The sequence below is a fragment of the Nelumbo nucifera genome, chromosome 1, assembly GCF_055504915.1.
Source record: "Nelumbo nucifera cultivar China Antique chromosome 1, China Antique-T2T, whole genome shotgun sequence".
NCBI classification, from domain to species: Eukaryota; Viridiplantae; Streptophyta; class Magnoliopsida; order Proteales; family Nelumbonaceae; genus Nelumbo; species Nelumbo nucifera.
In genome coordinates, this window is record NC_142649.1 from 158,375,385 (window position 1) to 158,401,894 (window position 26,510).

General features: G+C 40.0%; 1 long non-coding RNA gene across 5 annotated transcripts; it reads right to left on the reverse strand.

Moving 5' to 3' along the window:
• Positions 1 to 1,025: 1,025 nt before the first annotated feature.
• LOC148804044 (uncharacterized) lies at positions 1,026 to 26,312 on the reverse strand. Of its 5 annotated transcripts, XR_016080489.1 has the most exons (6): positions 26,096 to 26,312; positions 25,164 to 25,811; positions 24,995 to 25,053; positions 1,936 to 1,985; positions 1,666 to 1,747; positions 1,026 to 1,552 (listed from the first exon to the last, which is right to left on the reverse strand). It is a non-coding gene; the product is annotated as an uncharacterized LOC148804044 (long non-coding RNA). The 5 variants fall into 5 exon arrangements; XR_016080490.1 differs by lacking the exon at positions 1,936 to 1,985 and having other exon boundaries at positions 25,169 to 25,811; positions 26,096 to 26,311; XR_016080487.1 differs by having other exon boundaries at positions 1,666 to 1,985; positions 25,169 to 25,811; positions 26,096 to 26,310.
• Between the last annotated feature and the right edge of the window lie 198 nt (positions 26,313 to 26,510).

A 26,510-nucleotide genomic window follows, 5' to 3' on the forward strand; every position in this document is an offset into this window, starting at 1 on the left:
TCGTGTGTATCAAGAGAGAGAGAGAGAGAGACCACATCTTTGAATGAGGAACATATTTGAAATGAACAGTCTTTTAGGACTAATAATATAAAGCAAAGCCAATGACCATCACAGATGGGGACACACCACTGACCCAACACATAGAACTATTTGAAACCTTTTTTGGTGGGTCTATCGGCAAACCTACCTCCAACACCAATGCCTCAACCTCAACAAAAAAACACAACACTCAAAATAGTATTAACACTCAGCTTTGTCTTTTCAAGTTTCAGATTGTAAGAGAACATATGATATCATCATTGGGCCCTGTGCTTGACCTATACAATATTTAGCTGATACTGCCTTCACTGACATCATTAAAATTATATCAGTTTTTTAGCAGTCATCTTCTGTCATCCTTTGCTTAATATGTGTAGTGGAATGAATCTCATTAAAGTGCTCACAGTGTTGGCACTAAGGTAAAGATCTTATAAACTGCATCCTGTACACATGTTTGGAATGGATTTCTCCCAATAATGATCGTCAATGTATTGAATAAGCTCAAGAAACCAGAAGAAAAAAAAAAGGAGAAAACAATGGACTGTAAATCTGTAATGCATATGCAAGATAACATGATAGAAGATGCACATACAACAGAAATATAAAACAATACCCTTCCAAATGCAGTGCATTGGAATCCATGTCCAGGATTCAACCAATGATCAGTCATCAAAATGTCTTATTGCTAAATTGCTCCAGGTGGGGCCTGTTGAAGCATTCTCTTCACATGATAAATCTTAATGCGTCTTCAAGAGAAAAGAACCAATGACATTCTTTGGTACATAGAAGCTCCAAAGGGACGCAAGCTGGTTTTGTCCTTTGAAGTACTGAAGGATCATTTAAATACGAAGAACATTCAAGACTATTCTTTAATATGGGGAGAGCAACTAAGAAGTACAGAAAATTTCAAAGGGCCCAGAAGATTCCCATAAATTAAATGGGTACACCTGATTTCACTGTGGAATCTCGTTATGCAGTGGAGAAAATTGATCCCAAAAGATTAATGTTCTGTGCTTTGTATTCCATGATAAATTAGTAGCATTACAAAAGTTGTATGATATAGGTTGTCTCTAAACAAAACCAAAGAAATGTGATAAAATATGAATGGTAAAGGAAAAAATTCACAATACATTTCATGCATCCTAATTTACATAGCTAGCTGCCGACCAGCTTTTGGTGCCTCTCAACCAGAAACAAGCCCCTTTCACATTTACTAATCCAGTAAGCACTTTCCCATTGGTCATCTCATCCATGAGAAAGCACAACATGAACCTGCAACTCTGATGAAGTCAGATTTGGTGGCTATCATTGAATAAACAAATAAATAATTTATGATTATCTTAGAACCACTGCTTGCATCTCAAGGGGTCATCATCATGTTCCCAACTTGTAGTGTTATGTTCATGTCATAAAAATTCTAATGACACACAACCTCAACATAATGATCACTTCCGGAATATGATTTATGCCACTAACAATACAGTGAAGCAGGCCTTCAACCATTGCAACTAGTCTGCAAATAGAGGGAAAGAAAGCATAAACAAACCATGAACCTGGACCTTTATGGAAAGATATGCTGACAAGATCTGGAAGAATTTCCAAAAGCAGTCACTAATATGCACTTACTCCTTGATTGAACCACCTTCACCATACATGCCTTGTTGCCCATGCTTACTGGCATGCTTGAAGTGGCCTACAGATCCAAGTTCTTCATGGGAACATAAAATTATTATATATCAGATAAGGCTTTGGTCCAATGATATGTAGAACAAAAACTCTCTAGGGGTTCAATAATTCATGCCATTATTGCGCATTTTAAAAGAGCTTCAACTTCGACACAATGACATAAGCTGAATTAAAATTGTTTCGAGGAAAATGGATTCATGCAAAGGATACAAGAAATACATTGATGATTGTTCACAAGTGGTAAGGGATAAAACTCCTTCCTGACAAAAATAAATAATGATTACAGCTGTAAATATCAATAAAAATATATAAAAATAAGATTCTACAAATAAAAAAGTAAAAATGAAAATATGGAAAAATAAATACAAAATATGATACACCCAGGGAATAAGGGGCCATTGTTTAGTGTGATGGTAAAACGCCATGCTGTCAAGTGGGTTTGAGCATGGGAGAGGCCACTTCATGCTAAAATGCTAAAATTTAGGTTTGTATACAGTCCACTCCCCCCATGATCCCAGATACCACAATGACTTTTATACATAACATTCAGTAGGTCCTGTTTTGTAAACTGTGGTCCACTGAACTGTCCTGAAAATGAAATCAAGGCCACATACTCATGATATCCAGCTATGGAAGGGACATGGCTGGATACTGCATTGGATATGAAATTTACACTATAATTCTATAAATTGAAGCATCTGACACAACACAGCACCCTTGTACAGGTATCTGGATCACTGGGTATCGTGGCTACATACCCAAATACTCATGAGTTCTTAATATATGTTAGCATAATAGACATTGAAATCAATACTGGATCACACATCAGCCAATTTAGAAAGTCATTAAATAAAAGCTTGACTTCCAAGTTAGAGGCCATTTAGTGACAGCTCAAATGGTTGGACTGAATATCTTATTGTTTTGTCTTTCAGTGGACAAAACAATTAAATAATAAAATATTTGAGGGTATAATAATAAGCCCGACTTCAACCGACCCCATATAGTGGGGATAAGGCTTGGATGATGATGATGAATAGTAGGCCCAACTCCAAATTCAGCCATTAAGGAACCTTCAATCTCCAATGACTTGTTCACTAAAAGACAAAGCAATAAGTCACTCCTGAGTTTCAGGGGTTATTGCATTAATTTAAATGAGAATAGAATATAGAAGTTGCAAACTGACAGGGTTAAACTAGTGATATATGGCAGGTAGGGTTACCTAAAACTTTTAGGTCTTGTGGTGGGATTTTTCATAGGGTGAAAGAGGGTGATTTGGGTGACTAATGATGAAGAACATAGATAGAGAGTAAACAGTTTGTTATCCACCAAAAAGAAAGTTAGAGAGATTAGAAAGAAAGAGAACTCTTGCTGTTAGAGTAATCACTTAAAAGAAGAAAAAAAAACTTGGCAACAACTAGAATTCACTAAACCAGAGTTTGTTCATCAAATCAGCTCTTCTTTTCAATTACAATGGCTATATTTATAGACTCAACATGAGAACTTGAACCTCCCTCCATAGACTCCAATTTGGGGTTGAAAATTGACCCAAAACTATTTCTATTTACTTTATAGCTAAACCCATAAGTAGGGGTGGCCACAAGCCGAGCATCTCACGAGCTATTCGAGCTCAACTCGTGAAAATCTCAACTCAGCTCGGTTAAACTGAGCTCAAGCCTGATATATAGGTTCATTTGCGAATCGAGCTGAGCTCGAGCCCAGTGAAGCTTAGCTTGTGAGGCTCGCGAGCCTAGTTGAGCCTAGTATAATAAATAAATAATTTTTTATTATATACATACATACATATACATATATAAATATATATATATATATAATAAATAATTTTTATATAATATTTTTATTTTTTATGTATAATAGTAAATAACTTTTATAATTCTTATTTTTTGTATGTAAAATAAAAACATTTTTATATGTATATTTTTTATTTTTTATATGTATAAATAATAAATAACTTTTATAATTCTTAATTTTTAGTATATAAAATAAAAAATATATTTTTATATGTATGATTTTTATTTTTTAGAAAAAACTTGGCTTGCAATCGAGCTCGAGCTGAGTCGAGCTTGAACTTGCGAGCTTTGAACTGAGTCGCTAGCTCAAATCGAGCTCGAGCCTAACATAGTTTCAGCGAGCTGAGCTCGAATAGACAAGTATTTGGCTCGGCTCAACTTGGCTCAAATCCACCCCTACCCATAAGGACACTCAATTAACATTTATAATTCCTAAACAACTCTAAGACTCATTACTACTGCTAAAACTAACTTAATGTGAAGAAACAAAAAAGTATTAGAGCTAGTAAATTGAAAATTTACAATAAATAGTAATTATAGTCTTACTATAAATACCATGTCCAAAAGGTACCATAAATAATAATTTTGTTTTTACTAAGAAAAGTAAATTTATAGTTGGGATAACGCTTGGTGAGGCGTATGATGGAAAGATGTATAGGTTGAAAATTCGTCTCTTAAGGGCACTTTTCCTTCTTTCTACTCCATTTCTCTATTTGAAAAGGAGACCATCTCAAAATTACTTCAACCTCCTTTGTTTCCTATGGGTATAGATTAGGATTTTGGATTCAAAAGGAGAAGAAAAATAGCCTTTTGAGAAGAAAGGACTGTTTAGAAAGTTGCAAAAATTCAAAAGAAAGTAGCAAAAATCAGAGTTCAAGAGGAGAGAAGAAGAAGAAGAAGGTGGTGGCAACTTGGGTTCAGAGAGAGAGATTTTCGAACATAATCTCTTCTCTTACTCCCTTAATTCTATTTCATTAAGTTAAACTTTGGTACTTTACAGAGAAGCCCTTAGTTGGGCAGAAAATTAAAAAGACATAACATAAGAAAGAATAAAGCCCAGATTAAGGCCCATTACAGCAAAGAACATAAAAGATGTCAATCATGCCGAGCTTGCTAGTATCATGCTGAAGTTTAGCCTTGGGAATGCCCTTGGTGAGGAAATCAGCTAACTGTCCTTCAGAGGTGATGAAAGGTAGACACACTTCTCCAGAAGCAACTCTTTCTCGAATGAAGTGTCTGTCAACTTCAATATGCTTAGTTCTGTCATGTTGCACTGGGTTGTGAGCAATGTTGATGGCGGCCTAATTATCACAGTATAACATCATTGGCTTATCATGCTCAATACCTAGTTCCTCCATCAAGGATCTAAGCCATAATAGTTCAGAAACTCCATGAGCCATGGCTCTGTATTCTGCTTCGACTGAAGATCGAGCAACAAATGATTGTTTCTTGCTTCTCCAAGAGACAATATTACTTGCCACCAAGCTACAGTACCCAGAGGTAGATCTTCTGTCATCAATGTTTCCGGCCCAGTCAACATCTGTGTAGGCTTCAAATTTCATATGGCCATGCTTAGCAAATAGAATTCCTCACCAAGGGCATTCCAAGTAGTCTCTGGAATGCAATGTCTCTGGAATGCAATGAACTGACTGATGCAACTGACAGCGTATGCAATGTCTGGCCGAGTCATGCATAGATAAAGAAGTTTTCCAAGTAGTCTCTAGAAGACTCCCTTATCTTCTAACAATATTTCATCTGAAGCAGAGAGTTTATGGCTCATATCGATAGGAGTAGCAACTGGTCTGGCACCCATCTTCCCTGTTTCAAAGAGCAAATCAAGAACATACTTCCTCTGAGAGATAAGGATCCCATCCTTGGATCTAGCAACTTCTATGCCAAGAAAGTATCTCAATTCCCCTAGATCTTTGATCTCAAACTCTATATGAAGGAAAGATTTGAGATCATTGATTCCTGAGACATCATTACCAGTCACAACAACATCATAAACATACACAATCAAGTAAACGGCCAAGGATCATCTCCTCTTCACAAAGAGGGTATGATCAGACTATGTTTGTACATAGTCAAAGCTAACAAGGACAGCCCTAAACCTTTCAAACCATGCTCTAAGGGACTGTTTGAGTCCATAAAGAGATTTCTTCAGCCTGCAGACCTTTCCTATCATATCTGTTTCATACATCCCTGGAGGAAGAGACATATAGACCTCCTCATGTAATTCTCCATTTAAAAATGCATTCTTTACATCCAATTGATAAAATGGCCAATCTGAGTGTGCTGCCAAAGATAGCAGAACTCTCATAGAAGTCATCTTGGCAACAGGGGCAAAGGTCTCCAGATAATCAATCCCATATGTCTGTGTATAGCCTTTTGCAACCAGCCTAGCCTTGTACCTTTCAATGGTGCCATCAGCATGATATTTGATAGTAAAAACCCACTTACAGCCTACTGGATCCTTCCCTTCGAGCAAATCAACCACTTCCCAAGTGTCATTCTTGTGCAGGGCACCAATTTCTGTTCTCATAGTATCCTTCAATTCAGGAATATTAAGAGCTTCTGACACAGACCTGGGAATTGGGTTAGAGGCAACAAAAGAAATGTTGTCAGTTGTTTATGTATTCAGATTTAGTACCATAAGGGTACTGTTGTAATTTCTCCTTTGTTTATATTGTTCGACTGTACTAGTATAAATAATAAAATCATTCTTTCGCCTCCTAAGTTCTGGAGGGCTTTCAGTCACTTGACTCATCTCTCTTCTCTCTTCTCCTCTCCTCTCTTCACTTGCTCTTGCTCAACATGGTATCAGAGCAAGTCGTCCAGGCTTGAAGGGTGGTGTCAAGCTAACTACTGTTGCATCCAGTGCTGTCTCCAATCGAACTCCTGATCTGGTGAAGTCAGTTCGACCCAGAAGTTACAGAGTCTTTTCGTCTTCCATCCCAGAAAGTGCTCCTCCTGTCTGCTCGACTGTAGAGAGACTATTGTTTGCAGTTCGTAGAGGGTGTTCTGTCTTCAGAAATTGCTCATCTTCTGTTCGGCTGCCTATTGTTTGAGGATTCGTAGAAGGAGCTTTGGTTTACAGTCAAGGAGTTCTAGTTTACCACAAGGGAGACTATCATCTGAAACTAAAAGAGGTACTATCATCCTTGTCTGTTCGGATGCCTATTGTTTGCTGAACTGTTTGATGACTGTTCGGCTACCCTACTGTTGTCTGTTCGACTGATGAACTGATGAACTGTTTGATGCCTACTGTTTGATGCCTATTGTTTGTGGACTATCATCATTGTCTGCTCGGATGCCTATTGTTTGCTGAACTGTTTGATGACTGTTCGGCTACCCTACTGTTGTCTGTTCGACTGATGAACTGTTCGGCTGCCCTACTGTTAAGCGACTGTATTGCTTAACACAGTAACTGTATTCAAACTTTTTTGTTGTTGGTATTGTGGACTGTTGATGGTCTGTTTTAGCCGACTGATTGTCTACTCAACATCAATCTTATTAAGCCCTACTAAGTAGGTCATTCAGACCTGTTCTTGTACTGCAACAGCAGTGTGCAGATTTGTTTCAGTGAAACTGTAGGTCAGAAGGACCTGTTTCAGTACTACAACAGTAGTGTTCGGTTTGTTATTTGTTCTCAGTGAAGCTGTAGGTCAGAAGGACCTGTTCTTGTATTGCAACAACAGTGCTCTTTCTTTTGTTCTCAGTGAAACCGGTGGTCAGAAGGACCTATCTCTGAAATAGTCTTGTACGGCTGTGCCTTTTTTGGTTGTTGTTTCAACTTTTTATTCAGATATCATGGGCAGTGAAGATTTAGCCACATCTGGAGTTTCCTCAATGCTGAATGGAATGGGTGGGGGTGACCTATCCTTTCCCATGGCTGTTGTCCCTCTTGATGGTTTAAATTACCTGGAGTGGTCAAGAGAATCAAATTATACATCACTGCAAGGGGGAAGATAGGCTATATTAATGGGAGGATAAAAGAACCATCCTCCGGGAGTGCTGAATATGATAGATGGAATCAGGAGAACAGTATTGTTATGTCCTGGCTCTTGATGTCCATGCAACCTCAAATCAGGAAGAATTTCATGTGGGCTGAAACAGCGAATGAAATCTGGGAACAAGCAAAGTCTACATATTCAGAATTGCGACACTATGCCAAAATTTATCAACTGCAGGTAGCATCTTCTACTTGTAGACAGGGGGAGAGGTGTTTATCGGTCTATTACTCTGACTTAACATCTGTTTGGAAGGAGTTGGATCACTACCAGAGTGTGGATTGGAAGTGTGATGAGGATGCTAAGAAGTACAAACAGCTTGTCTCCCAGCAAAGGGTGTTTGCATTCTTACATGGTCTGAATCCTATGTATGAATCTATCAGGGTTCAGATCCTCAGCTCTAAGGATCTCCCTTCTGTTCAAGAAGTCTATGCTCTTGTACAATCTGAAGAAAGCAGGAGAAATTTGATGAACAGCCCTGGTGGGGATGCTGTTGTGTTAGTTGCAAAAGGAGGTGTATCTACTGGTGTGGGATCTTCTTCCCGGAAAGGAGATCTCCAGAAAAAAACAGAAGATAAGGAAAAATTGTGGTGCACTCATTGCTAGAAACCCCGACACACCAAAGATACCTGTTGGGATCTTCATGGGAAACCAAAATGGGCTCAAGATCTGACTAAGAAGCAAGGTTCAGAGGTGAATAAGAAGTACGGACAGCAAAGTACAAAGAAACATCATATGGCCAACATGGCTACTCGGGAGAATCAGCCCCCCATTTCTATTGTGACTCAGACACATCTCACTGGACCTGACCCGAGGGAGGACATTATGAATTCCTTCCGTGACCATTTAGAGCTCTATGGTAGAGCAATTCGTCAGATGGATACTCCTCCCTCAACCTCATTTGCATCTACCTCAGGTAACCCTGCCACTGCTTTCCATGTTGCTTCTCACACCCCTGATTCTCCATGGATCATTGATTCTGGAGCATCAAAACATATGACTGGTACGTCCTCTTACTTTCAAACCTATCACCCTCTTTCTGGAAGAGACAAGGTGAGACTAGCCGACGGATCATACTCTTCCATAGCTAGTCAAGGAACTCTCTCTCTTCCTCTTGGCCTTACCCTTTCTGATGTTCTTCATGTTACAAATTTTCCCATTAATTTGTTCTCTGTTAGTAGTGTTACTAATTCATTGAATTGCTCAGTGACCTTTTTCCCTTCTCATTGTGTGATTCAGGATCTGGCCTCAGGGAGGACGATTGGTAGGGGTCGTATGGCTGATGGACTTTACATGCTGGAGAATAAGGCTGGTCTTCATGTTACAGAGTCTATGAGTCAGTCCTGTAAGAAAAAAGTCTATTTATGGCATTGTCGTCTTGGTCATTTGTCTTTTGAGTCTTTGAAAGTTGTATTCCCAGAACTGTTTAAGTCAATGTCTGTTTCTGATTTTTCTTGTCAAACGTGTCAGTTGAGTAAGCATTGTAGAACTCATTTTCTTCAAAGAAATAGTAAATCTGAATCTCCGTTTCACATTGTTCATTCTGATGTGTGGGGCCCTGTTACTTTACCATCTGAGAGTGGCTACAAGTATTTCATTACCCTCATTGATGATTATTCTAGATATACTTGGGTATACCCGATGCGAACCAGAGAAGAAGTACAAAAAATCATTCAAGATTTCCAGCGGATGGTCTTCACTCAATTTCAAACTGAAATCCAAATTTTCCAATCAGACAATGCAAAAGAATTTTTTCATAATGACCTCACGGAATTTTTTGCTTCGCATGGTTCCCTTCACCGTAGCTCTTGTGCCCGCACACCACAACAAAATGGTGTGGCCGAACGGAAGAACCGACATCCCCTTGAAGTGGCTCGAGGTTTACTACTTCATATGAATGTTCCCAAACGATTTTGGCTTGAAGCTGTTATTTGTTCCACTTACCTTATAAACCGTATGCCCTCTCGTCGGTTAAAGTACAAAGCCCCACATCAACTTCTCTTTCCTAAGGCTCCCCTTCTTTCTATTCCTTCTCGTGTCTTTGGTTGCTGGTGTTTTGTCCAAAATCTGTCTCCCACCCGTGGGAAATTGGATTCTCGTGCTATCCCTTGCATATTTCTTGGTTACTCCTTCACTCAAAAGGGATACCGTTGTTTTGATCCTGTTTCTCGTAAATTCTATGTCTCCATGGATGTTTCTTTCTTTGAAGATGAGCCTTTCTATCCTGTTTCTCCTCAGGGGGAGTGTAGGCATGAGGAGAAACTGGTTCAGCTTCCCTCTCTCCCTGACCCTCCACCTTTTCGTGTTTTTTCTCGTCGTCGCAAAGGCCAACCAAATTCAAGAGTTGTAGAGAATCCGGAAGCTGTACCTCCAGTGCCACCAGACTCCTTGGGGGAGGATCATACTCACTCAGGTGTTTTGGCTCTCAATGATGTCCTTGAATCTAGTGAAAATGATTCCTCTACTGCTAATGATCTTGACCGTCCTATTGCTCACAGGAAGGGTGTTAGATTGTGCACCACTAAACATCCCATTTCCAACTTTGTCTCCTATGAGAACATTTCATCCTCATTCCGTGCCTTCCTTACCTCTATTGACAGTGTCCCTATCCCTAAGAATGTGGCAGAAGCTCTTTCAGTTCCTGAATGGACAAATGCCATGAGGGAAGAAATTAATGCCCTTCACAAAAATGGCACATGGGAACTTGTTGATCTTCCTAAGGGAAAGGTTCTGGTTGGATGTAAATGGGTGTTTACAGTCAAGCATAGGGCTGATGGAACAATGGAAAGGTATAAAGCTCGCATAGTGGCAAAGGGATTTACTCAAGTGTATGGAGTTGATTATGCAGAAATTTTTTCCCCCGTTGCCAAGATGAATTCCATTAGAGTCATTTTTTCTCTTGCGGCTAATCTGGATTGGGTTTTACACCAGCTGGACATCAAGAATGCATTCTTGAATGGTGACCTTGAAGAGGAAGTGTACATGATTCAACCTCCTGGTTTTCTAGCCCAAGGCAATGAACAGAAAGTGTGCAAGTTGAAGAAGTCCTTATACGGGCTGAAACAATCACCAAGAGCTTTGTTCAGCAGATTCCATGTGGCAGTTCAGCAGAAAGGATACAGGCAATGTCAATCAGATCACACACTGTTTGTGAAAAAAGGAGAAGGTAAAATTGCTGCTCTAATTGTATATGTGGATGACATAAATGTTACTGGTGATTGGGAGGATGAAATTCAGAAATTGAAGCTTTTTCTTGCCACTCAGTTTGAAGTGAAGGATCTAGGACCTGCCAGATACTTCCTTGGAATTGAAGTTGCCCGATCAAAGAAGGGTATCTTCATTTCTCAAAGGAAATACGTCCTAGATTTACTTCAGGACACTGGAAAGATGGGGGTGAAGCCAATTGACTCTCCCATTGACCCCAACCATAAATTAGGTGACAACTGTGGTGAATCGCTTAAGGATGTGAAACAGTTTCAGAGGCTTGTAGGGAGATTGTTATACCTTTCTATGACTCACCCAGACATTGCATATGTTGTTGGTGTCCTCAGTCAGTTCATGCATGCTCCTAGGTCTTCTCATCTTGAAGCAACAGAGAGAATCCTCCGATATCTAAAGAAGTATCCGGGTACTGGTTTGTTGTTTCAAAAGCACGGACATTTGAAAGTTGAAGTTTATACAGATGCAGATTGGGCTGGATCCCAAAGTGACAGAAAGTCTACCAGTGGCTACTGCACCTTTATAGGAGGGAACCTTGTTACATGGAGGAGTAAAAAGCAAAATGTGGTAGCTAGATCCAATGCTGAAGCTGAATATCGTGCTATGGCCCACGGGGTTGCTGAAGGCATGTGGATAAAGAATTTGTTGGGGGAGTTGGGTTTCCTAGTGACCAAACCTATAACTCTATTTTGTGATAACAAAGCAGCTATAAGCATTGCTGCCAATCCGGTGCTACATGATAGAACAAAGCACATCGAAGTTGACAAGCATTTTATCAGAGAGAAAGTTATCACAGGCGAAGTTTGTACCCCCTATGTCACTTCTGAGAACCAGCTTGCAGACATCTTTACAAAGGGTTTAAACCTTTCCAGACATCATGATCTTTGTGACAAGTTGGGCATGATTGATATCTATGCTCCAACTTGCGGGGGAGTGTTGTCAGTTGTTTATGTATTCAGATTTAGTACCATAAGGGTACTGTTGTAATTTCTCCTCTGTTTATATTGTTCGACTGTACTAGTATAAATAATAAAATCATTCTTTCGCCCCCTAAGTTCTGAAGGGCTTTTAGTCACTCGACTCATCTCTCTTCTCTCTTCTCCTCTCTTCTCTTCACTTGCTCTTGCTCAACAAGAAAGGTAGGCAAAATATGAAGGAGAGAGCAAACTATAAGAAAGGTGTTTGGAAATGCAATGTGTAGTACACTTCCTTTTTCCTTTCCTAATAGCAATGGGGATATCAAGGTCTGGGAAGGATGGCTCCAAAGGGGCTGTAACAGTACTTGTTGTCTCATCTGTAACTAGAAGTGCATGAGACTCATGTATTGTAGGGGAAACAACCTGCTCATTTCTGGTTCTTTGTCGTTGATACAACCTAAGATTAAAATGATGGCGAGTAGGTAAAGGAGGAGGAATAGGAACACTGGAATGAGAGTGAAGTGACTGATCCTCCCTTGATTCATTTGAAGGAGGAAGAAACTCAGCAAAAGATTCAACTGGGACAAGAAGAGGAAGAGCAAACACCTGTGACAAATCCTCCCCCTTTGGACAATGTCTCTCTAGAGAAGAACCATAAAAGGAAGAAAGCTCATCAAAGGTGACATCCATTGAGACATACCGAGTGACAGTCTTCGGATCAAAACAACAACCCTTTTGTGTGGGGGAATAACCAAGGAATATACACTTGTGGGCTTTTGGTTCAAATTTATGCCTTTGGACACTTGGGATATGTACATAACAGGTGCAACCAAAGACATAAAGAGGAATAGGAAAAAGATCCTTGTTCGGATGAAGAAGACTGAAGGGAGACTTAAACCCTAAAACCCTGGATGGCATACGGTTTATAAGGTAGGTAGCAGTGAGAACATCACCCCAAAATTTTGTAGGGACATGTGAGGCAAATAGAATACTTCTTGCAACTTCAACAATATGTCTATTTTTTCTTTCAGCAATTCCATTCTGTTCTGGGGTCCTAACACAGAAGCTTTGATGAATAACCCCTAAATCAGAGAGATAGCAGGTCAGGTTTTCCTCAAAATATTCTTTTGCATTGTCGGATCTGAAAATTTTAATTCTGGTATCAAACTGGGTTATGACAAATTCATGGAATTGCCTCACAAGTCTGTGAACTTCATCACGGGACTTCATAAAAAAAGTGAACCGAGAAAAGTCATCAATGAACAAGATAAAATATTTGTAGCCACCCATAGAAGGTAAGTGGTAAGGCCCCCACACATCAGAGTGCACAATATTAAAAGGAGAAGAAGATCTTTTATTACTCAGAGGATAACTGTTTCTACAATGTTTTGACAGTTCACAAGACTCACAATGAAGACTAGACAAACTAATTCCCTTAAACAGTTCTGGGAATAAATGACTTAATGCAAAAAAAGAAAGATGACTCAAACGAAAATGACATAACATGACTCGACTGATGGACTCTATAGATGTAGACCCAAAAGCAGCTTTTCCAGGTTGTTCATGGCACTGTCCAGGAGTATCTAGCAGATATATTCCATTCGCCTCACGACCACTCCCAATCACCTTCTGAGACTCTAGATCCTGAAAAACACAGTAGGAAGGGAAGAAGGTTACACAACAGTTTAATGACTTAGTTAGGCTACTTACAGATAACAAGTTTGTATTTAGTCTGGGTACATGAACAGCAGAAGGAAGAACCAAGGAGTCTATAGCCTTGATGGTTCCCTTGCCGGAGATGGGGGCAAGAGAGCCATCGGCTAGGGTGATTTTGTCACGTCCAGGAAGTAAATCATATGAAACAAACAAAGTAGAAAGGCTAGTCATATAATCATAAGCACCAGAATCAATAATCCAAGGGATCCTACGATTACCTGAAATGGTTGCATGGTTGGCAGAAGCCCGTATACCTGAATGAGCAAATGCAGAAGAGGTGACACCCTCTAGGTGACTGATCATCCTCCCAAACTTCTCATATTCTGCCTTCATAGCTGCTAACTGCTCACTAGCCGTCATCTCTTTAGTTTGGTATCTATCACTATCTGGACCAGCAGCAACATTAGCACTCCCTGCCTTTATATTATCAAACTTCTTCTGAAACCGAAGTGGTAGGAGCTCAGGATGCAATTTCCAACACTTGTCTTTAGTGTGTTTTGGCTTTTTATAGTACTCACAGATAATCTCTTTCTTCCTTGAGCTACTTGGAGTCCCTGCAACCCCCTTAGGTTTCACTCCCATATTAGCAAAGTGATCATTTAGACCAGCCCCTTGGACCTGGACAAGTCTTCTGCTTTCCTCACTACTTACCAAGGCATATGCTTGAGACAGTGAGACACTATCCTTGGATAAAATATTTTGCTTTGTAATGTCGTACTCTGGATTTAGCCCTGTCAAGAACTCAAACACCCTGTTTCTCTCAACCAGTTTTCTGTAGGTTTCAGCATCATTAGTGGTGTCCCAGGCTACAACTTCTATCAAATCTATTTCTTGCCATAAAGACTTCAGTGCTGAGAAGTATACAACTAATGGTTTCTCCCCCTGTCTCAAATTCTTCACATCACTTCTCAACTTGTAAACCCTGGCCACATTTAATTTTTGGGAATAGGTTTCAACAACACTATCCCAAATTTCCTTTGCTGAATTCACCCACAAATAGTGCTAACTAATCTGTGGTTGCATTGAGTTCACAAGCCATCCAATAACAATATAATTTTCTTGCATCCACTTTTCATATGATGGATCATCTTCCGGAGGAGCCTTTTTGCTCTCGGAGATAAAACCCCACTTGCCTCTACTACAAATATGAATCTTTACTGATTGTGACCAAGCCAGATAATTAGTTCCATCCAGCTTGACTGTGGTCACAGCCAGTAGAGAGTTTACAGAGGCTCCCGGAACCTGTTCGGATTCAGTAACATGCTTGTTTTCAAAGTCTGAGGAGTTCATTTTCTTAAATACTTCAAAAGTGACTTCAAACAACTTTGAATAACAACAAATGAAGATAGAACAAAAACTGTGTTGTAAGCCAACCTCTATGCAGCCGTACCAGTAACTTGCGCCACACCCGGAAGTTGGGAGAAATGGAGAAAATTCAGCCGCTCCTTGTAGACTTCACAGAACACCAATCCACTTGATTTGATCTTCAAGAAGGAGAATGAGAAAGCCTTCAGTCATTGAGCGCCCAGGTCAAACTCCCTGTGGGGCCCGCAATCAGATTTCTCCCAAAAATTAGGGTTTCAGGCAACACACTTGAATCTGTCAAGAGGATGACAAAGCCAGTCCCCTTCTCTTCAGAAACCATTAACAACTGGGCTGAAATAGGTTTCTTTAACTATTCATATGATTCAGTTCTCCATATACACTGTGTATGGGAAAAAAAGGGAAAAAACGAGTCTGCTTTGATACCAAGAAGAAAAACAGCCATTTGAGAAGAAATGACTGTTTAGAAAGTTGCAGAAATTCAAAAGAAAGTCGCAAAAATCAGAGTTCAAGAGGAGAGAAGAAGAAGAAGAAGGTGGCGACAACTTGGGTTCGGAGAGAGAGATTTTCGAACATAATCTCTTCTCTTACTCCCTTAATTCTATTTCATTAAGTTAAACTTTTGTAATTTACAGAGAAGCCCCTAGTTGGGCAAAAAATTAAAAAGACATAACATAAGAAAGAATAAAGCCCAGATTAAGGCCCATTACAACAAAGAACATAAAAGATAAAAAAGGATAAATAGCTTATGGGCCATTTGGCCCATCTTCTCTACAGGATTCAAGGGAAAATGGATTTGCTAAGGTTTCTGATTTGTAGCTCATTCTGGATAAGGTTTGTCTTGATTTCTCTAAGCCCGATACACGTTTGATTTCTCCATCCTAATTTGTCTGCATCCTTAACTCCCTATTCTCCCTCCCCCCCCACCAAGTTCAACCATTTCCGTTAAAAGAAGTTTGCTGCAGGCCTGTCCCCCCTAAAATTAATGCCTTTGTTGGGAAATCTTTATTTCTTTTATGGGAAAATTAGTACTTTGGACAATCTACAAAAAAGAAGACCTTTTGTTTGTATTTCCCCTAACCGGTGCATTCTATGTAAGTCCAATGGTGAGAACTGTTACCGCCTACTAATCTCTTGTCCATTTGTTGCAAGTATTTAGAATTGGTTATTTTCTTTGTTTGGGTGCAGGTGCAACTTGCCATTGGAGGTGAATAGTTTGTTTGATCGTTCTACTTTTCCTTGACCAAAGAGAAGGGGAAGAAGGCCTTGTGAAGATGCACAAGGCCAACAATCTTATGGACCATTTGGGAAGAGAGAAATGGTAGATTTTATTTATTATTATTATTTTTTGAGAAGGAAAGGAGTGAAGAAGTAATGCTGAGTGTATTATGACTAGGATGATACTGGGCTAGAACTTTAAATATCTTTTCACATCTCTCCTTTGATAATATTTGTAGAAATTGGGGTAAGGTGGCTAATAGTTCTTCAAGAAAGGAGCAAACTCCTTGGTTCCCCCACCCACACACAAGTGAAGATTTCATTAAACTTAATTTTGTTAGAAGGAATCAAGGCAATCTGGGACCATCTAGAGTAGGGGATATTCTTAGAGATCATGAGGGACATTTTGTTGCTTTATTCTCGGGAACAATGGGAGTGGAAAATTCAACCAGGACTGGATTTCTTGCAGTTATTCAAGGGTGCAGATATCTTAAAAAATGGATTTGGACAAACTGATCGTTGAGGGGGACTGCAAGCTAGTGGTGGGATAGCTAAAGAAGCCTGAAGATTGTTATTTGGGAATTCAAGGATGAGACTAAGAAGTTTAATTGACTAACAATATGACCTTGGTAATTCAATGGGTGAGAAGATCAGAAAATGGGAATGGCTGATACATTAGCCAAGCATGGGGTTAATAGGGATCATTTATATTGGGCTAGTTCTAATATGCTTCTTTATGATTTATTGATGCTTGTTATTATGAGAGGTGTATCTCATACACATTCCTTGGGTTGATTGTAATGCTGTATATTTTGACTAGAAAATAAATTTCAAAACTTGGAAAACATAAAACAGAATCCCAGTCACTGAAAAATTCTGAAATAGATATAGTAATTAGAAAAGTGACAATTTTCTCCATGGATTCTTTCCTTGCTTCTATTTCTGCATTAACTAGTCTACTAAAAACTGAACTGAATCAAGTTTCCTTGGCTAAGTTCTAGGTTTACCATACAAGTTCTAAAGCAAATGTGTTGACTGGACATGATTGTAGAGAAACTGATGTGGGCCCCACAGCTTGGGGCCACTCTGTCCGTAGGGTAGAATATACCTAGTCTATCTGTTATGTTATTCTGTTATTCTAGTTCTGTTATTTACATTTCAGTTTTTTATATTGTTAAGTGTTATGATATAAACACCAAGGGCAGATATGTCCTTTCATGTAACTAGCATAACATATAAATATTAAATTGAAGTGGCGGCAGCAAATCATTCAGAATCTGTCCTTTCTTTCAAACCTGTGTTCTACTGCTCTCTCACTAATCTTTCTCCTCTTTCTTCTTCACTTTCTCTTCTGTTCGAACCTGAAATTCCTTAGTGCCCAAGACTGATAGCAGTCTTGATCATCTTCATGGTATCAGAGCCAAGTTAGGGTTTCTTATGTGAGTCTAATACCAGCCGACCACATGAGAATCTCCTAGGACTAGAAGCTGAAAAGGTAGAGTTCGCAGACTGATTCTTGGAGATCGCCAGAAGTGCTAGCAGCTGTTGGAAGTTTTGTCATGGTTGCAGAGTATTGGTGGTCAGGAAGGATCAGAGAAGACTAGGGTTCAGGTAACCCTAGAAGGCAGCGAACAATTCTTTTCTTGTAAGTCATCTACTTTTCTAAGAAAAGATAGGTTGGACCTATCTGGAGAGGAAGGCTGAACCGTTCTAGGTTTTCATCTCTTCGATTCACTAGGGTTTTACAGCAAACCCTATTGTTCTGCTGTGATTAAAACCTTACTGTTTTACACCGAACTGTCTCAGCCTTGTTTCTTTCTGCACTAGAGTTTGAAAGTGATCTTGCGGCAAGCCCTAGTGCTGGACTGAATCTTGTGATCTATCTAGAGCTGTCCTCAAGTTTATTGTTAGCAATGATTAGATTCTAGGGTTTCATATTAACCCTACTGCAAGTCTATCTATACAGTACTGATTAGATTGTGCAACTGAATTGATCACTTCAAGGACTGATTAAAACCCTAATTCTGCAAAGGCAAATCAGACCTCCTTCTAAGCTGTTGTTCAGAGTTTTTTGGGGTTTTCAAACTCTCTTAAAGGGGTTAGAGCTCTACGGACAGCCACTGTTGTGTTTGTTAGTTGATTTCAGATCAGAGTTATCCCAGTTTTGTGCACATACACTGTGAATACAGATCAGGCCTATACTGTTTTTGATTGTGATTGGTATTCCAAGTGCTGTTTTAAGACTTGACCGAGATGGAGTTTAAAAATCAGGCAGAAGGCAGCTTTGGGAGCATCAGTTATGGCAGTGTTTCTGAGATGGGTGGTCAGATTACAACCGTAAATTCAGGTACTCTAGCTTCAGCCTACCATGCCTCAGCTCCAGGTACTACTGAACCTTGTTGGGTAATAGATTCAGGTGCATCCGACCACATGACTAGCTTGCCTTCACTGTTTACCTCTTACCATTTGTCATCTGGTAGGGATAAAGTATCTATTGCTGATGGCTCCCTGGTTCCTATTTCTGGGAAGGGGGACATTAAGTTACCAGATATGATCTCCTTGTCTTCTGTCTTACATGTTCCTAAGCTTGATACTAACCTCCTTTCAGTCAGTAGTATTACCAAACACATGAACTGCTTAGTAACTTTCTTTTCTGACCGGTGTGTTTTTCAGGACCTGGAGACGAAGAAGGTGATTGGGACTGGCCGTGAAACGAATGGGATCTATCTGCTCGGGGAGAGTTCTCGTCGGGAAGAGTCAATGGGTAAGAGGTCACTTGTTTCCCAGAGTGTGAGTTTGGTTATGCTTTGGCATAACCGATTGGGTCATTTGTCTTTTCGGTCCTTAAAGAGTCTGTTTCCTACTTTGTTTGAGTCTGTTGAGTTGTCCCAGTTGCAATGTGAAAGCTGTGAGTTTGCTAAACATTGTAGAAACTCTTATTCATTGAGTAATAAAAGGAGTAATCGTCCTTTTGATCTTGTGCATACGGATGTTTGGGGGCCATATCACATTCCTTCTATGGGTGGGTACAGATATTCTTTGTTATTTGTTGATGACCATACCCGGTTTTCTTGGGTTTATCTTATGCGTTCACGAGATGAGGTTCCTGCCCTGACCCAAAACTTTCACCAAATGATCCTAACCCAGTTTGATGTCAAGATTAAAGTTCTTAGATCTGATAATGCAAAGGAATACTTTGCTAAGTCATTGGCATCTTACCTTCTTACTCATGGGGTTATCAATCAGAGCTCTTGCCCTCATACACCTCAGCAGAATGGGGTTGCAGAAAGGAAGAATAGGCACATCTTGGAGGTGGCTAGAAGTCTTATGTTTACCTCCAATGTCCCTATTCGCTTCTGGGGTGATGCTATCCTCACAGCGGTATATCTTATTAATCAGATTCCTTCCCGGGTTCTTGATTTGCGATCTCCTTTTTCCCTTCTATACCCACATGAGGAGTTGTTTTATATTCCCCTTAAAACATTCGGTTGTACCTATTTTGTTCAGCTTCTCAGACCCCATCACTCCAAGTTTGAACCCAAGGCCTCCAAATGCATTTTCCTTGGTTATGCACAAACTCAAAAGGGGTATTGCTACTATGATCCTGTCACAAGAAGGAAGTTCGTCTCCATGGATGTCACTTTCTTTGAGGAGACACCCTATTATCCTCGGGTTTCTCCTCAGGGGGAGAGCAGTGAGAGTAGGGGTTTAAGTCCTTGTCTTCAGGGGGAGAGCAGTGAGAGTGGGGTAGTTCCTTTACCTATTCCATTGGGTGATGGGAGCTACAATGGTGAGGGTGGTTAGAGGGATCAGGAGTTGAGGGGGAGCTGCAATGGTGAGGGTGGTCAGAGGGATCAGGAGTTGAGGGTCTATCACAGGCGGTGCAAGCAGGTTGATCCCGATCATCAGTAGTCTAGGCCAGCTCCAATCTCATCTACGGCCCCAGGTCTAGACATTACAGTCCCAGGACCCACAAAGACTTCTATTGTTGCCATTTCACCTCCTACAGATGACCTTGATCTTCCGATTGTAGTCCGTAAAGGGAAACGACATTGTACCACATCTACAACCCACTGTATTTCCCATTTTTTATCCTATGATCGCCTATCTCCTACTTACAGGTCCTACCTTAATTCCATTTCCAATGTCCCTATTCCAAGAACAGTACAAGAGGCCCTATCAATCCCGGAGTGGAGAGGTGCAATGCAAGTTGAAATGGATGCCCTGTTGAAAAATAATACCTGGGAGCTAATTGACTTGCCCAAAGGAAAGAAACCAGTTGGATGTAGATGGGTATTTACTGTGAAGCACAATGCGGATGGATCCATTGAGAGGTACAAAGCTCGGCTAGTTGCAAAAGGGTTCACTCAGACTTATGGTATAGATTACTTGGAGACATTTGCCCCAGTAGCCAAGATGACCACCATTCGGGTTCTATTATCTCTTGCAGCAAGCCACACTTGGCCTTTGTACCAAATGGATGTTAAAAATGCCTTCTTGAATGGGGACTTGCAGGAAGAGGTTTACATGCAGTTGCCTCCTAGATACTATGATACAGAGACAAGTAAGAAGGTCTGCCGGCTCAATAAGGCATTGTATGGTTTGAAGCAGTCACCTAGAGCTTGGTTCGACAGATTCAGACTAGCTCTTGGAAAGTTCGGTTATGTACAGGCCCAGTCAGATCATACACTGTTCATCAAGAGGGTGGAGTCTTCACTAACACTACTTGTAGTATATGTTGATGATATTGTGGTGACAGGAAATGACAACCATGAGATTGAGTCCCTCAAACAGCTCCTTCATCAAGAGTTTGAGGTGAAAGATCTGGGTACACTACGGTATTTTTTGGGCATTGAGGTTGCTAGATCTAAATAGGGGATCTCTGTCTCTCAGAGGAAATATGTTTTAGATCTGTTGGCTGAAACTGGAAAGCTGGGTGTCAAACCTGCAGATACACCCATTGAACAGAACCACAAGATTAGTGTAGAGAGTGGGGAGTTGCTTGAAGACAAAGTTATGTTCCAGCGGTTGGTAGGAAAGCTCCTATATCTCTGCCTCACTCGGCCGGATATTACTTATGCTGTTAGTGTTGTCAGCCAGTACATGCATTCTCCTAGAACCACACATTTTCTTGCGGCAGAAAGAATTCTAGCCTACTTGAAGAGATGCCCGGGTAGGGGTATACTGTTCAAGAATAATAACCACATGAAGGTGGAGGTCTATACAGATGCCGATTGGGCTGGGAGTGTTGATGACAGACGATCTACCTCAGGATATTGTGCCCTTGTGGGAGGAAACATTGTCTCCTAGTCTAAGATCTCTACTTGAGGAGTTGGGTATTGAGTATGAGAAGCCTCTGATGCTGTATTGTGATAATCAAGCAGCCATTAATATAGCACATAATCCAGTGCAGCATGACAAAACCAAACACATTGAAGTTGACCGACATTTTGTACGAGAGAGGGGGTCTCATCTCAAGAAATATGCCTCCCTTACATCACATCCAGTATGCAACTAGCAAATATCCTCACTAAAGCTGTATCAAGAAAGAAGCTAGAAGCGGATCTATCCAAGTTGGGAATGATAAACATTTACTCCCAACTTGAGGGGGAGTGTAGAGAAACTGATGTGGGCCCCACAGCTGTGGGGCCACTCTGTCCGTAGGGTAGAATATACCTAGTCTATCTGTTATTCTAGTTCTGTTATTTACGTTTCAGTTTTTTATATTGTTAAGTGTTATGATGTAAACACCAAGGGCAGATATGTCCTTTCATGTAACTAGCATAACATATAAATATTAAATTGAAGTGGCGGCAGCAGATCATTCAGAATCTGTCCTTTCTTTCAAACCTGTGTTCTACTGCTCTCTCACTAATCTTTCTCCTCTTTCTTCTTCACTTTCTCTTCTGTTCGAACCTGAAATTCCTTAGTGCCCAAGACTGATAGCAGTCTTGATCATCTTCAATGATTATAACACAAAAGGCAAAGTAGTCAGGTAGCTGGTCTTGCATCAAATTCGTACCAGAGAAGGTTAATTGAGAAGTCATTAATCTGAAAGCCAAAAATCATAGTTTTCATAAAGATCAACAGCTTCTGCTTTCTCTGTCACTGTCATCTCTTTCATCAATAGCTGCTTTTAAAAGTTAGAGTTGTGTTGGTCATCCTCGTCATAAGACTTAGTTGTTAGAGATAAGTTTAAGATCATTTTTAGTGATACACCTGTCTATGCATGTGTTCAAACTGTAAACCGATTAAAACCTGTGATCATATTCTGTCAATGAAAATAATACGACGAATGATTGTGAGAACTACTAGCATAGAACTCCGTCATGTGGATGGTAAAAGGAATAGACTTCTGATTGTCAATCTTTTTTTTTATCAGTAAAAATGTATTTTATTAAATTCAGATTATAAGCAGTTTATACAACTTGGTGATGGGACTGTTTGTCCCCTTTAATCATTCTATTTTACCCCTCATTACAGTGCAGCCCAAAATAATTGTTGTCTCAATGCCCCCTGTTTTGCTAATCCATCAGCTAGCCCATTTGCACTTTTTCGGACCCATTTGAATTCAGCATCAACCTCCTTTGCTATCTTCTCCACTTCCCTAATCACATGTTTAAACGTCCATGGGGTATGGCTGCTATTTGTTGCCCATGATATTGCTACTTTTGAGTCCCCTTCCACTTCAACGTGTCTGCATCCTAGTTGTTTGGCTAGCTTTAACCCTTGTAGTAATGCCAATAGTTCAGCCTTCAACGAGTTTCCGTTGCCAATCGGTCCTAAGAACATACCCAATATCCTCCTGTTAGAGTTTCTTAATACTCCTCCAATTCTTGAGATGCCTAGATTTCCAAAGGAGCATCCATCAAAATTCAGTTTTACTTTATTGCTTTCTGGTGGTTTCCACTCCAGCCTTACTTTATCTCTTACTCTCGAAGATTGTGCTACTTAGGACCATGTTTTTAGAATGTCTGTGACTGAGAAGACTTGAAAGCTATCCAAGGATTTTACCCAATGGGCTACTTTCACCTTGATACTATCAATCACTTCCTCTATTGTTCTACTTTTTTTCAAGAAAATTCTGTTCCTCTCTTCCCAGGTTACCCAGCAAATTGCTGCCTTTGTTGCTTTTCACATTACCATCCCTCTTTTCCTTCGTTGTCTCACTTAAGCTTTCCTCAGTGTGAGCTTGTCTTACACTGCCGGTCCCAAACCTAAATAAAAGAGGAGGGTTGTGTAAGGTTGGAAGCTGGCATTAAAACTTTTGAGAAACTCTTCTGGTCATAGATCCTGAATTGTCTTTTTTGTGTTAGCACTAAACAAAACAGGATTCATGTAGCCAACCCCATATAATAACGCTTTAGATGATAATAATGATGAGTTAATCCTTCCTCACTTTAGACATCTTGTCTTCACCTATACTCACTAGTCTGATAAAAATTCCTTGGACATGATTTGATGAGTTTAACTTGCACTATTGGCTTTTTGGTAATGACAACCCCTGGTAAGCCTATCTTGTCTTCACCTATATTCACTAGTCTGATAAAAATTCCTTGGACAAGATTTGATGAGTTTAACTTGCAGTATTGGCCTTTTGGTAAGGACAACCCCTGGTAAGCCTATGCTTCAGCATGCTCAATTATGCATATCACATAACATGATACTAATTTTATCACTAGATATTCTATGGATACCTCTGCAATCTGGATACTTTATTGGTACTTCTCCAACTTATTCATGCCCAAAAACCTGTTCGGACTTGGCAGGATGAAAGATATTGGAGATGGTCCAAAGAAGGAAACTTTTCTGTCAAATCCTTCTATGAGAATATGGTAGACTTACCCCCTCCGAATTTTCCTTGGAAGGAGATATGGGTCTCTCACATTCCTTCCAAGATAAGTTTCTTCATGTGGGCAGCTGTGAATGGCAAATGCCTTTCAAAGACTCAGCTTTCAAGAAGGGGACCTCCTTTGAATTCCTTGGATTGCGTGACATGTGGTCAGGGAGCAGAGTCCTTTGACCATCTATTCCTGCACTGCCATGTAGCAAGCTTCTTATTCAATCATGTCTGTAGGTTGCTGAATGTAAGGGGGTGCCAACCAAGGTGTTTGTTTGAACTCCTGCAGTCCTGGAAGCTGCTGGGGTTAAATCAGAAGGGGAAGCTCTTTTGGAGTACAGTTCCCCATGTCATTTGCTGGGGATTGTGGAAGGAGAGAAATAGAAGGATCTTTGAAAGGGAGAGCTGGGCTCTGGACAAGGTGGTACAACAGGTTGTGGCTTCAATTCATTCCTGGTTGTCTGCCACAGATCTCTTCAGAAGAATTCCTCATGACCACTATTTTGATAGCAGCACCCTTTTCAGCTAGTCAGACATGTTAATCAGAATCATGAGACCTGCTTTTGTTGTTGGCTTTGAGGTGACTGTTTTTGGGATCTTCTTTTTTGTGAATTCTGATGTATAGTTCCTGGCTGTACATGTAGATATTTCCATCTTCTGATATACTTGTAATCTGTGCTTACAGTATGCCTATAATATAATTCATTACATTACCTTCTCTCAAAAAATGGGTACTTCTGCAGTACAATTTTATAACTTTCTTTCTTTTGGTTGAGGGATGGGTGATAAGGAAGATCCCAAATGGATTTTCTACATGAAAATAGAAAAGTAATGGTAGTCATTATCTGCATCCTCTAGCCTTATCACATTTTGGATCTGCCTCATTACCCATGGAGAATCTTGTGAGCATACACAATTAATTCATATATCGCATTCACCATGTTAAAAAGAAGACAGAAGTAAGTTACTTTCCTGTCATCTAATCTTTATATTCTACATCTCAAATCTTTGCAAAAAAAGGAAGCTATCTTCAATGCTATTCCCTTTGCTCTCCACAGGTTTGTGTAGGACTGAATACCCATCTGGGAGGGCTTTCATGTTTTGCTTTTAGCTTTGTGAGATGTGGCCCACCTGGAAAGCCTATATGTAATATTTGGTAAAAAATCAAGAGAGCCAAATTTGGTCATTATATAGCATTAGATAGTTTTCCATTCAAACCTGTTTGAGTAGCTTCTTCAAAGCAGCTGAACCAAAGTTAAGCTCTCCAAAAATGAGCTCTGAAAAGAACAAGCTACTGCAGCTTCAGAGTCGGAATGTATGTTAAGATTTTGAGATACCATTTTTGTAGAAAATACAAAAGAATCCATTTCAGACAGAAGAATATTACCTTACCTCCTTTTTTGCACCATATGCCATCATCCATATTACCTAGACACAGAAAGGACATGACTGGATATGGTATTGGATCAAATCATTGAACTTCTCAGGATCCCCTCCCTTTCTCACAGGTTAAACTATGGTATCAGCATCTTAAGTGGAATACTTATTATCACATCTATGTATTGCCTATGAGGAAATGAAGAGAAATGAAGAGTCATATCCTAGTTTTCAACGTATTCAATGATGTCCAAATTTGTACTTTTTTGCATTTTGAAGAAGAGCATTGGTGTTTACTGCTGACCTAGTAGATCTGTCCCTATGCTGGCTCATATGAAGTACTGGGCGATGAATATCATTAATGATTCTTGAGCATTCCTTTTCCATCTTATGAACTCCAACATTGCTTTAAGATGAACGAACTAGGGCCCTTCCACCTCTCCATAACGTGCTGATGCATTATACCCAAGTGAAAGTATGCATGAGGGGGGAGGTGGAAAAGAAACGGTGTTTTCTGGTATCTTTTGCTAAGCACCTTAGCAATTCCACAGAGGCAGTTAATCTCTCTTACCATATGATTTGGAATACTCCATCTCCCTCCAAAATGGCCTTTATGACCTAGACTGCTGCTCTTAGAATGTCCCTTACTCGATACAACCTTCAAAAAGAAGAGGATTGACATTGCAAGATACAAAATGAGTTGTGTTGAACTTCACTCAAAACAGAAACTTGCTTAGATATATTCAAAATCACATGCGTGCATTCTGAGATGCAGATATAATGAACGGATTGACATGTACCATTTTATTTCTTACAGTGTACGATTCAGATATGCAAAGTAGAAGCGTTTCAAACAGGCTAAAGTAGCAGCAATAAGAAAGGCCACATGAACACATGATCAGATAAACAACAGATATCTGGATATTGAGGGAGAACAAGCACCTTTCACCTTAAACTTGTTACTCAGAAAACCCAGATTGTTTATCAGCTGAAAATCTTTGATGGGCAAGGTTTTTCTTTACCTATCTCTTCCCACTTGAGCAAGCTTTCTGCTTTCATTCCTTCTGTGTCTGTGAATTCTTCTCTGCTTCTTTCTGTTAATTGCAATTTGCAATCCCCAGAAGAGGAAGGCAATTAAGATCTGTTCACGGGCCGGGCTTCCGGTTCGGCCCATGAACATTTTACACTGCATCAGGCTAGGGCTTCGAGAAGGGGCATTCCAATTCTGGCAAAAGCTAAGCCCGAACCCGGCCCATGAATAGGTTTCCTCATTAAAACGTGATTCGTTAATTTATCGGATCGAATTGGACTAGATCCGTTGGATCAAACAATTCTTTTAGGCTACGTATCGTACAAT